The sequence below is a fragment of the Cupressus sempervirens genome, chromosome 4 (genome assembly GCF_028749045.1).
Source record: "Cupressus sempervirens isolate cs-2001-9-10 chromosome 4, ASM2874904v1, whole genome shotgun sequence".
NCBI classification, from domain to species: domain Eukaryota; kingdom Viridiplantae; phylum Streptophyta; class Pinopsida; order Cupressales; family Cupressaceae; genus Cupressus; species Cupressus sempervirens.
The window spans coordinates 101,064,920-101,074,857 of NC_143121.1; positions in this window are offsets into that span (position 1 = coordinate 101,064,920).

Below are 9,938 nucleotides of genomic sequence, written 5' to 3' on the forward strand. Positions count from 1 at the left end.
GCTTCCTCTAGAATACCACAACCCAAGGGAGTAGAGGGGCCTCTATTAATCAAATATACAGTAGTATTGATAGCCTCCACCCACACGTATAAGGGCAACCCAACATGCAACCTCATGCTCCTTGCACGCTCCATTATAGTCTTGTTCATGCATTTAGCTACTCCATTTTCCCGTGGAGTCCTTGGAATAGTTTTTTGTCTATAAATACCATTAGTGGAGCAATAATATTCAAATTCATGATTGCAATACTCACCACCATTATCAGATCTGAGACATTTTAATTTCTTACCAATCTCATTTTCAACCAAGCATTTCCATTTCTTAAAAGTTTCAAATACATCATATTTCTATCTAAGGAAATAAACCCATACTTTTCTAGTTGCGTCATCAATAAATGTAACATAATAATGAGAGCCACTAAGGGAAGATACCTGAGCCAGTCCCCATACATCAGTATGCACAAGCTCTAATTTCTCCTTTTTGTTGTCCTTTCTAATCTTCACAAAACTCACTCTCTTTTGCTTTCCATACACACAACTTTCACATAAATCCATATTAACACATTTTAGACCTGGTAAAACATTCTTTGAATGAAGTAATTTCGTACCTTTCTCACTCATGTGTCCGAGTTAGTTGTGCCACAGTGCTATATCAGAATTTATAGTAGTTATTTGTTCTCCCTGCTCAACCACAACAACTGTTCCTAAACATTCATTTTTCTCTGAAATAATTAAAGTAGAAGGAACAATATGACCTGTATAAAGATATAAGTTACCTACTTTCATACCTTTTGCTACTACAAGGGAACCTTTTGAAACCTTCCAATTTTTATCATTAAAAGTAACTACACAACCCTCATCACCAAGTTGCCCTACTGAAATTAAATTTCTACTCAGCCTTGGAACACGTCTTACCTCATGTAGTAGCCAATGATTCCCATTCTACAACTTAGTCTTAACTTTTTCCTTTTCAACAATTTGACAAGGTTCATTATCCCCAAATAAACAAGTCCAAAATCCCCTTGGACATAATCAAAAAAATACCCTCTATGAGGTGTAGCATGAAATGAAGCTCCAGAATCTAAAACCCATGAATCATCAACACTTTCTAAAGACATAAGTAAAGCATCCTCTTCGGATTTCTTACCACATTTGCCTCCTTGTCTCCATCTGGTTTATCTCCTTCATTTTTCTTTCAAGTCCAATAATCTTTCTTTTTATGCCCTAGTTTCCCACAATACCAATAGTCATTCGGTCCTCTTGATTGAAACCTCCTCCCCTTTGACTTTCCTCTTGATTTCCCATGATTTCCAGAATTATTTCCTCTCTCAGTCGTTCTGCCTTAACTTTGTGCGTTCAAAGAACTTCCTGATGTAGATCCACCTGATCTTTTCCTACGAGTTTTCTCACTCAAAATAACACCAATCACATCATCATATTTTAGGAGACTAAATCTAGGAACAAAATTACTCACAGCCATTACAAAGCCATTCTAGCTTGTAGGAAAAGAACACAAATTCAAGAAAGCCCTAATTTCTTCATCAAAATTGATACCCATAGAAGATAACTTACTAGTAATAGTATTAAACTTATTTAAATGATCTGCAACTAATCCACCTTCTGCCATTTTTATATTAAATAAATGCTTCATGAGAAATACCTTGTTTGAAGCGAAGGGCTTTTCATACAGTGTCACTAGGGTTTTCATCATCTCTTTTGTTGTCTTCGCTTTTGTAATATTAAATGCCATCAATGGTGCCAGGCATAATTGAATGCTTCCAAGTGCCTTTCTATCTAAAAGATCTCATTCGTCATTTGACATAGATCCCTCATTCTTGGTTTTGCCTTCCAACGACTTCCATAAATCCTTTTGATAAAGATAGTCTTCCAATTGCATCTTCCATAACTAAAAGTTCTACCCATTAAACCTATCAACCCTCATCTACTATCACTCCCACTCGACCGTGAGACTCCCACTCAACTATGAGACTTTCCTATAGAGGATAACTAAAAAATAACCTCGCTCTGATACCACTTGTTAGGATTAAACCAAAGACAGAAATAACAATTACATGCAAATATAACCAATAATAAAAAATAATTAAACACACAAAAGAACACAAGACACCAAGATTTAACATGGTCCACCCAATCCTTGGGCTACGTCCACCAAACAATAAGTCTAATATTATTACGATCCAGTGATTACAACTTGATTACAATTTATAATCCCTTATAGCTCAATATCATCATAAGAACCATTTTCAAATCACCACAATGAAACAATCCCTAACCCTAGCCCTTTTATACAATTATTTTTATGCTGCTTTAGGGTTACAACATGTTCGCCATATGTCGGCCATACATCAGCCACAATGTTGGCCACGGCCCAAATTTTTTTATGAAGTGTGTACAGTACTTCCCTGATCAATCACCACAAACTAACACCAATGCCCTATGAAGTGAATGTAGATGAATTCACTCTAGTAGGTACTACACTTTTAGCTGAGGATATAGATGCAAGTTTTGAGCAATTCGGCACATATAAAATTGTAATTGTCAAGCTGACTATTAAATCTTGCACACCCAAAGCAAGAAAGCAAAGTAAGAGAAAGATTACCAAGGGAGGAAATAAGGAAGAAGGATAAGGGTCTAGATAGCCTATAGAGCCCAAGTAAGGAAAAGGAAAAGAACTTGTTGTTGTGAAGCCTAAGGCTACCAAATAGAAAAAGGTTGTTGTGTTTAACCCCAAGGTAAAGGTTGACTTGAAAAAGGATATGCAAGAAATGGTGACACCTCAAAAGCCAAAAGGCAAGGTGATCATCACTAGGAAAATGACATCTCAGCCCCCTACCAAGAAAGTCACAGGAAGTCCATCAAAGAAGAGGAAATTGACTGAAATTAAAAAGCATCCAACACAAGCAAAGCTAAGGAGAAAACTTATTGTAGCATAAGAGGAGGAGGAAGATGATGAGGAGACTGAGTCTGATGAACCCAACAAACTTCAAATAGTGAAGAGACTCCCTCCAATGACTATGGATCAGGTATTAGAAAAATGAAGGGATTCAAAAAGTGTTATGGAATTCAAAGATATTCATTACAATTCTTTGAATAATGATGATCAAGTTAAGCTCGAGGGAGCTATGATTGACATGATGATCAAGTTCAGGCACACACCCCTAGAATTGGGAACTAGATTTCCAACGGGATTATATAAAAGCGTAGATGAAAAGTGGAAGTGGGCACTGTCCACTGAGAAATAAATAAGAGAGACAACACTGGCACAAGCTATGATAGATTTGGGGAAGACTTGTATGTCTATAGACCTTAAAGATTTTGTAAAGAATTTTATGCCAAGAGACATGGAATATAAGGTTTTGAAAAATAAAGCTCATGAAGTTGAGCAAGATAGCATTTAGATATGGAAAGAAGCATTTGGGTTTCTTACTCCATCTATGGAAGTGAGGGAAGGTCGAGATGCAATAGAATTTGAACATGGCTACAAGAAAGAAGTGGCCAAGTTGACTGAGGAGATTCAACAACTAGTCAGTCATTATGAATTAAAAGAGAATGTCACAATAGAAGATGATACTAATATGCCTCCACCAAATCCAAAAATACTGATAGAAGAGGAAATTCAAGGCTTAATGAAAGATTCAAACAAACTCTGTACTAACCCAATTTTATTATAGATTATAGAATATCAAAAGCTTGAAAGTGAGAAGACTAGTGATATTGATGTGACAATAGTTATAGAGGATACAAGTGCCAAGAAAGTTGGTAAGACATTAACTGTATATACAACATTAATTTGTATGCCTATTTTGCAAATGCAAGCAAATTTTGAAAAAGACTCGTGTACTGAATTCCAAGGTAGAAGAAGTAACATAGAAAGAGTAAGAGACTACTCAAGCTTTTATTCAATTGTTGAGTGAAAAGGTTGCAGAAAATACAATTGTGACACCTATGCAATAGGTGATCCCTACTCTAGTGCAGGAGCCAGGATTGAAGTGAAAAGGGGAAATAATTGTAATTATGACTACCAAGTGATACACCTTCATGATCTGAAGATGTGATACTTTAGGTGAGGATGATTAGTCAATGAGCCTTGATGAGGTAATCACGCTACCTATTTATGATTTGAACAATCTTATACTAGAGCAAATGCAAGAGCTACAAACCTTGTTGATTCGTAAGGCAAAATAAGAACAACTGAGAAGAGAGCAGAAGAGAAGGTAGGTATTACATAATTTTAAAGATATTTTTGTAGATGCATTTGAAATCAGAGATTTGAACAATCAACATACAATTTTGGATCAACTAATATATTTAGTTGATAAGATTCAAATGACGGACATATAGACTAATGAAAAATTATTTAAATGGTACGGAAGAAGAATGGAACATAAAGTGCTAGAGAAAATCTCATGGGAAATTGTATATAGAAAAGTTAAGCTTTCTACATCAGTCACACTACTGGAATTTTTTTTGAAAACTATTAATTCATTGTATTTGAAATTGTGTGATATTTATTTCTTTACAGTAGATACTAAACGTTCATTAGAGCTGCTACATGCAAACATAAGAGAAAGTGTTATTACATTGGGCAAGAACACAAGTTCAAGCTCATCCTCATTTAATGAATTGACATTTAGTCAAAAGAGGCTAGCTGAGCTCATGCCTAAAGACACAGAGATCATGCATAAGTTGATGTTGATTCAACTACAGTTATTGCCACATATAGAGATTATTCAAAAGTTGGTCTCTTTTGCCAAAGATATTTTGAAGAAAGATACACAATTTTCACATATAGAAGGATTCATTGATCTAGCTGCTAAGCTCAAACTTAAGTTTCAAATTTTGGATCAAGTTAAGGAGAGATGGAATAAAGGCTATGCCAATATTATGGCAAGTCATCAATAATTATTTGATAAGTATTAATTAGCCCCAGTTTCTTTAAGTTTCGTCAGTGACAAAAACAAGGGGGATAGAATAATAAAAGAATTTAAAAAGGGGATATAAGGGAATAAGACAAGGAGAAGCAATGTGTAGATCAAAGATCAGATGTCGAATATCAAATTTCACAGGGTCAAACTATGGTCTCAGGGGGAGTACTCATTTTTGAAAGAAATGGTTATTCATGACAAAGTGTTTTTGCCACTAATTTCAAAGGGGGAGATTGTTGATCTCTAAACCTATGTTGTCGATTAGAGTCCAAACACTTAGTCATTTACTAAGAAAGATTACATAGTCATCCCTGCAACCTAGTTGTCTAGTAAAGGCTAAGCATACAAAGCTTATACTGAGCAAGATAGCGATTGTCAAGTATTCAGTAGCAACCAAGCGCATGTACGCATAGAGCAATATAGTTGAGACTGAGCACGTTCACAAGTTATTGATTGTCAAGAAAGAAAGTATATAGAATATAAGTGACAACATGAAGAAGCCTACATGACTGAGCGTCAGAGCATTCAAGTGTCGAATAGTTCAGTTTTGACATATAAGTTTGTAATGGCACAAACACATATGCAAACCATTTTGGCTAACTTTTATATGACATTTAATATTTATAGATTCGACTAAGAAGATGATTACATGTCATTTTAGAAGGTAATGATATAAATCAGAAGATGAACATTTGAATTATGTGAGACTTAAGCTAATCACACATAAGTAGAAAGAAATCATTTGGCATTCTACTAACACAGCCATATTACATACATTCTTAATACTTTGACCATAACCTTCAATTAAGATCCAATATCCATATCTTTCAACTAAGATCTAATATCAACAAGAACTAGATGTGATATATCCTTTGTTTATTCATTTTCAAGACAATGTGAGTCAAACAATGTTACATCTATAGAATTTATAATTTTATCTATGTAATATAATTGTGCTCAATCCAAGCATAAGCATCCCAATACATGATTAAAATTCATCATTACATATCAAATACATCAAGCATGTCATACATCAAGAGTACACACAAAAAGAAAGACCATTAAGGTCAATCATGAAATGCAATATATAGGTGCCATCAGACAAATGCTTATTTGAAGATACTTGTCTCATAAGCCCTCAAAAAATCGTTCATCTATTATATTGAGACAAGAGTGTGTCCCAATCGCTTTTTTGCCTAACCAAAAAGCCTTACATTTCCTTAGGATTCTACCAAATTGCAAAATCCCAACCCTACAATGCCTAAAAACTTAGAAAAAGATAAAAAGACAAGGGTATTTGGTGCAATCGTGAAACTAAAATTACTTTCCACATATGTATAAGTATAACTAATTATGAATCTAGAAGGAAGATGGAATGTGTAGGCAACATATTTAAGAAAACATATGCAAACAACTTTGGTGAAAGGATTTTAATACTAGATTTCTACTAGCGGGCAGAGTGAAAAAGAAAACATCACTTCTACTCTTCCTTGTTTTGTCCACATTGGAAGGTAATGTTCCCAATGCTCGTATATAGTAAGTAGAAGGATTTAATTCATGCATATCATTTATTATATTTTCATGAAATAATGTATTAAATAGAGATGTGAAAAATCACACAACAAGTCAACTAGACAAAGGATCACCTTTCATCATGAACAATCCCATACATCGTAAGAAAATACATAATTTGAGGCATCTAATTAAATAAGACAAAATACATAAGAAGAAGGGGTTTTGATCATTCTATTAAGAACACCAATAGTGCATCATTATGAAATAATTCTAATCTATTTTCATGAAGAGGTGTCGACCTACTTATCGAATATTCATGAAATACTCCTCATAGCATCAAAGCTTACATCATGCATATTGATCAATAAAAATTGTTTCATGCAATGAAATGCATAACTATTATTCACAATCATATTCATGTTAATTTAGTTGATCATTTCATAATTAATAAAACATATTTCAAGAAAAATATAGATGCAAGATTAAGAATCTATTTTCTTTGCAATCTACCCCTTGTACATTCTATTAGTGTTTTACATTGAACCTAATAGACGACGTTACTTCATGTCATGAGACTACTACTTGTATCATCTTAAATTGGAAGCACTTCAGTTTAATGATAGTTTAGCACCTATTTAATGTAATTTAATAATAAATGTGTATTTAAGATACACTTGCATATCTCCTTTTATTTCTCCTAGATGAAATCTAGGTAGGATCTAATGGGTCCTCCTTGGTATTCCTATTCCATCACACAAAGCTTGCGGTAGGACCTAACCACTTGGTTTCCTCCTCTTTCATCTTCTAATCACCAAAATATATTTTCCACACCAAAACACGATTTTTTTAAGACCTACACTTGATTTCTTGAAACTAGTGCTTGTTTTGGGACCCTAAGGGATTCTCTGGGCTTTCTAGGCCTAGAATTTAGGGACATAGTGCGTCATTGATGACACAGTGCATCATCCATGATGTAATGCACCCTTGGTCTGAGACCCATTTTGGGTCCCCTTCTTGCTCGTTGTGTTAGGTTATTCTGAGGCATCATTTTGATTTCTTGATCGACCAGCGAGAGAAAGTTTATTCTAAATCCTTTATTATCACCCTCAATTGCTTCATTTGACATCAAGTAACCAATGAATCAAGATCAAGAAAATGTCCACACATACTTCATGTAGACAAGCTATTTTGGAGATCCCAATTCGACATAAGAGAAATTGCAAGGTGGAAGCAAAGAGGCTTGGAAACACCCTTTGAAGCAAGAGAGTTCTTCACTTTATCATTATATATATCATTCAAGCATCCAATATTCAATCACAAAGTAACAAATACAGGTTATGAGTATAGATCAGATTACTTTATCCTTGGGGGCTTGGTATGCTTTCCTGGTTATCCTCAAATCTATGCATTATCACTTCATCATTTATATCAATCTTCATGTTAAGGTTTGAATTTAGGAATTTAAATCTTGACATTATACACTTTCAAAGTTCATACACAAGCATCACACATTTTACTGTTGATTCAATAACTATTAGTGGAGGTGGAAATCACCAAAAAAGGGGTTGACTAAGGCAAACCCCTACACAGCCACCCAAAACACCCATTTTCAGATATCAACAGATAGAATAGAGTGTAGATCTAAATACCCTTTTCACAGAACTTCAAGGATCCAAAATCAATTTTACAATCAAACACACAAGGTCAGGGACATAGTGCGGCCTTAACCCTTGGAAAGTGGGCCCTAACCTTGTAGGTCAACCTTAATTGAGAGCCAACTAATTTATGGGTTTCATAGATCCCATAGTTTCATGTATAGAACCAAGTCTATTCACTTATTGGAGCAACATAGCGGGCATAAATTCAAATCCAACAATTTGTTGTATTTTGAGGTAAGTGCTTTATTTTCTTTTGCCAATTAAGTAATTTATATTTCATACATATTGTTTAATCTTTTTTCCTAGACTTAGAAGCAATGTATAGCGCTTACTAGGATCTCCAAGAATTAATTTTTCTTTCATCTATCTCCATATCCATTAGATTTTGGCTTGCATTAGTGCTCCTCTATCACTTGGATTGCATTAACCTACTAGGATATAATAACCTTAGGGGTTAGTTAGAAATGATCCTTCTCCTTGACCCCATCCTCTTAAGGTGTTGGGTTATTTGATGTATTGAGACCTATTTCCTTATTTCACATTTCATCCTACACTAGAACACACACCCTAGCCACCTTAAAATCATAAGAAATCTCAAAACCAAAGTTCACAAATTTTAATATAAAACCCCAAAAATTGTGCAAAACCAATGGAAATAAATGTGAACAAAAATCACATTGATAGAAAACTAGAAAACTTAGTGGTTAGATGGTTAAAAGAAAACTTAAAAACTTCACGTTAGCCCTTCATCGGTCAAGATCATCAAGTTGAAAATAACATAACAACATGAAAATCAGAACACATATACAAGGTGATCAACACTAGCCACACAAAGGGAGTAGAAGCTACATGACACCTTGCATCCAAGGTGCACTAAAGAACATGACCATACACCCAAAAACATATCTCAAAGATTTCATCACTATGTATTAACACTCATCTTTGGTTCATGCACATAAACATGATAATTCTATCCTTTTGTTTTTGCAATCTCATGCATCCCTAAATGCAACATGTAATTATTTTTACTATATTCCATGAAAATTGTCTTTTCATACATGATATGATATGTTCTTTTACCAAGACTCTCATGAAGATCTAATACTAAAACCATTGCATCACACATGCAAAATCCACCACTTGCACAATATAATACATATTTTCATCGTTATCACAAGCCGAATCTTACTTTATGGCAAGCACTCATATCCTTGGTGTAAAAGTCAATCCTCAATAATTACATAAGTAAACCATAGAAATTTACTTTCTTCTTTCTTCACACAAAAAAGTTAGGCATTAAACTATAATACTCAGACAATATATTTCATAGTTTCAATTTTGAGAAAACATACTTACACCAATTTGAGGTACACACCACAATCATATTACGCATTTGGTAGCTTCCTTGCACAATCCATTCTGCAATCACCATGTTACACTCGATTGATCTAGAAGTTTCACAAGCTTTGTATAGTGTCTCCCTCAAGCTTCCAACATTTTTCCTTTCTTATTCTTGCGTTATTCCATCTTCCCCTATTGACAGGTTTTACATTGTATAATTTTATTTTATTTAATCAAAGGGGATGTCTCCTCTACCCGCCCAACAATCCATTTTGGGGCTAGTGAGGCAAAACTAGTCTCCCTTGGGGCACAAACACACGTTCGTAGTACACACACACCATTAAACCCTGACACTGTCTTGAACCCAAGACCATGGGGGTAACCCATGACCTCAGACTCAACCACTACACCAAACGGGTTGGACTAGTCACCCCTTACATGCCATAATTATCAAATATAAAATGTGAGTTAACTAGAAT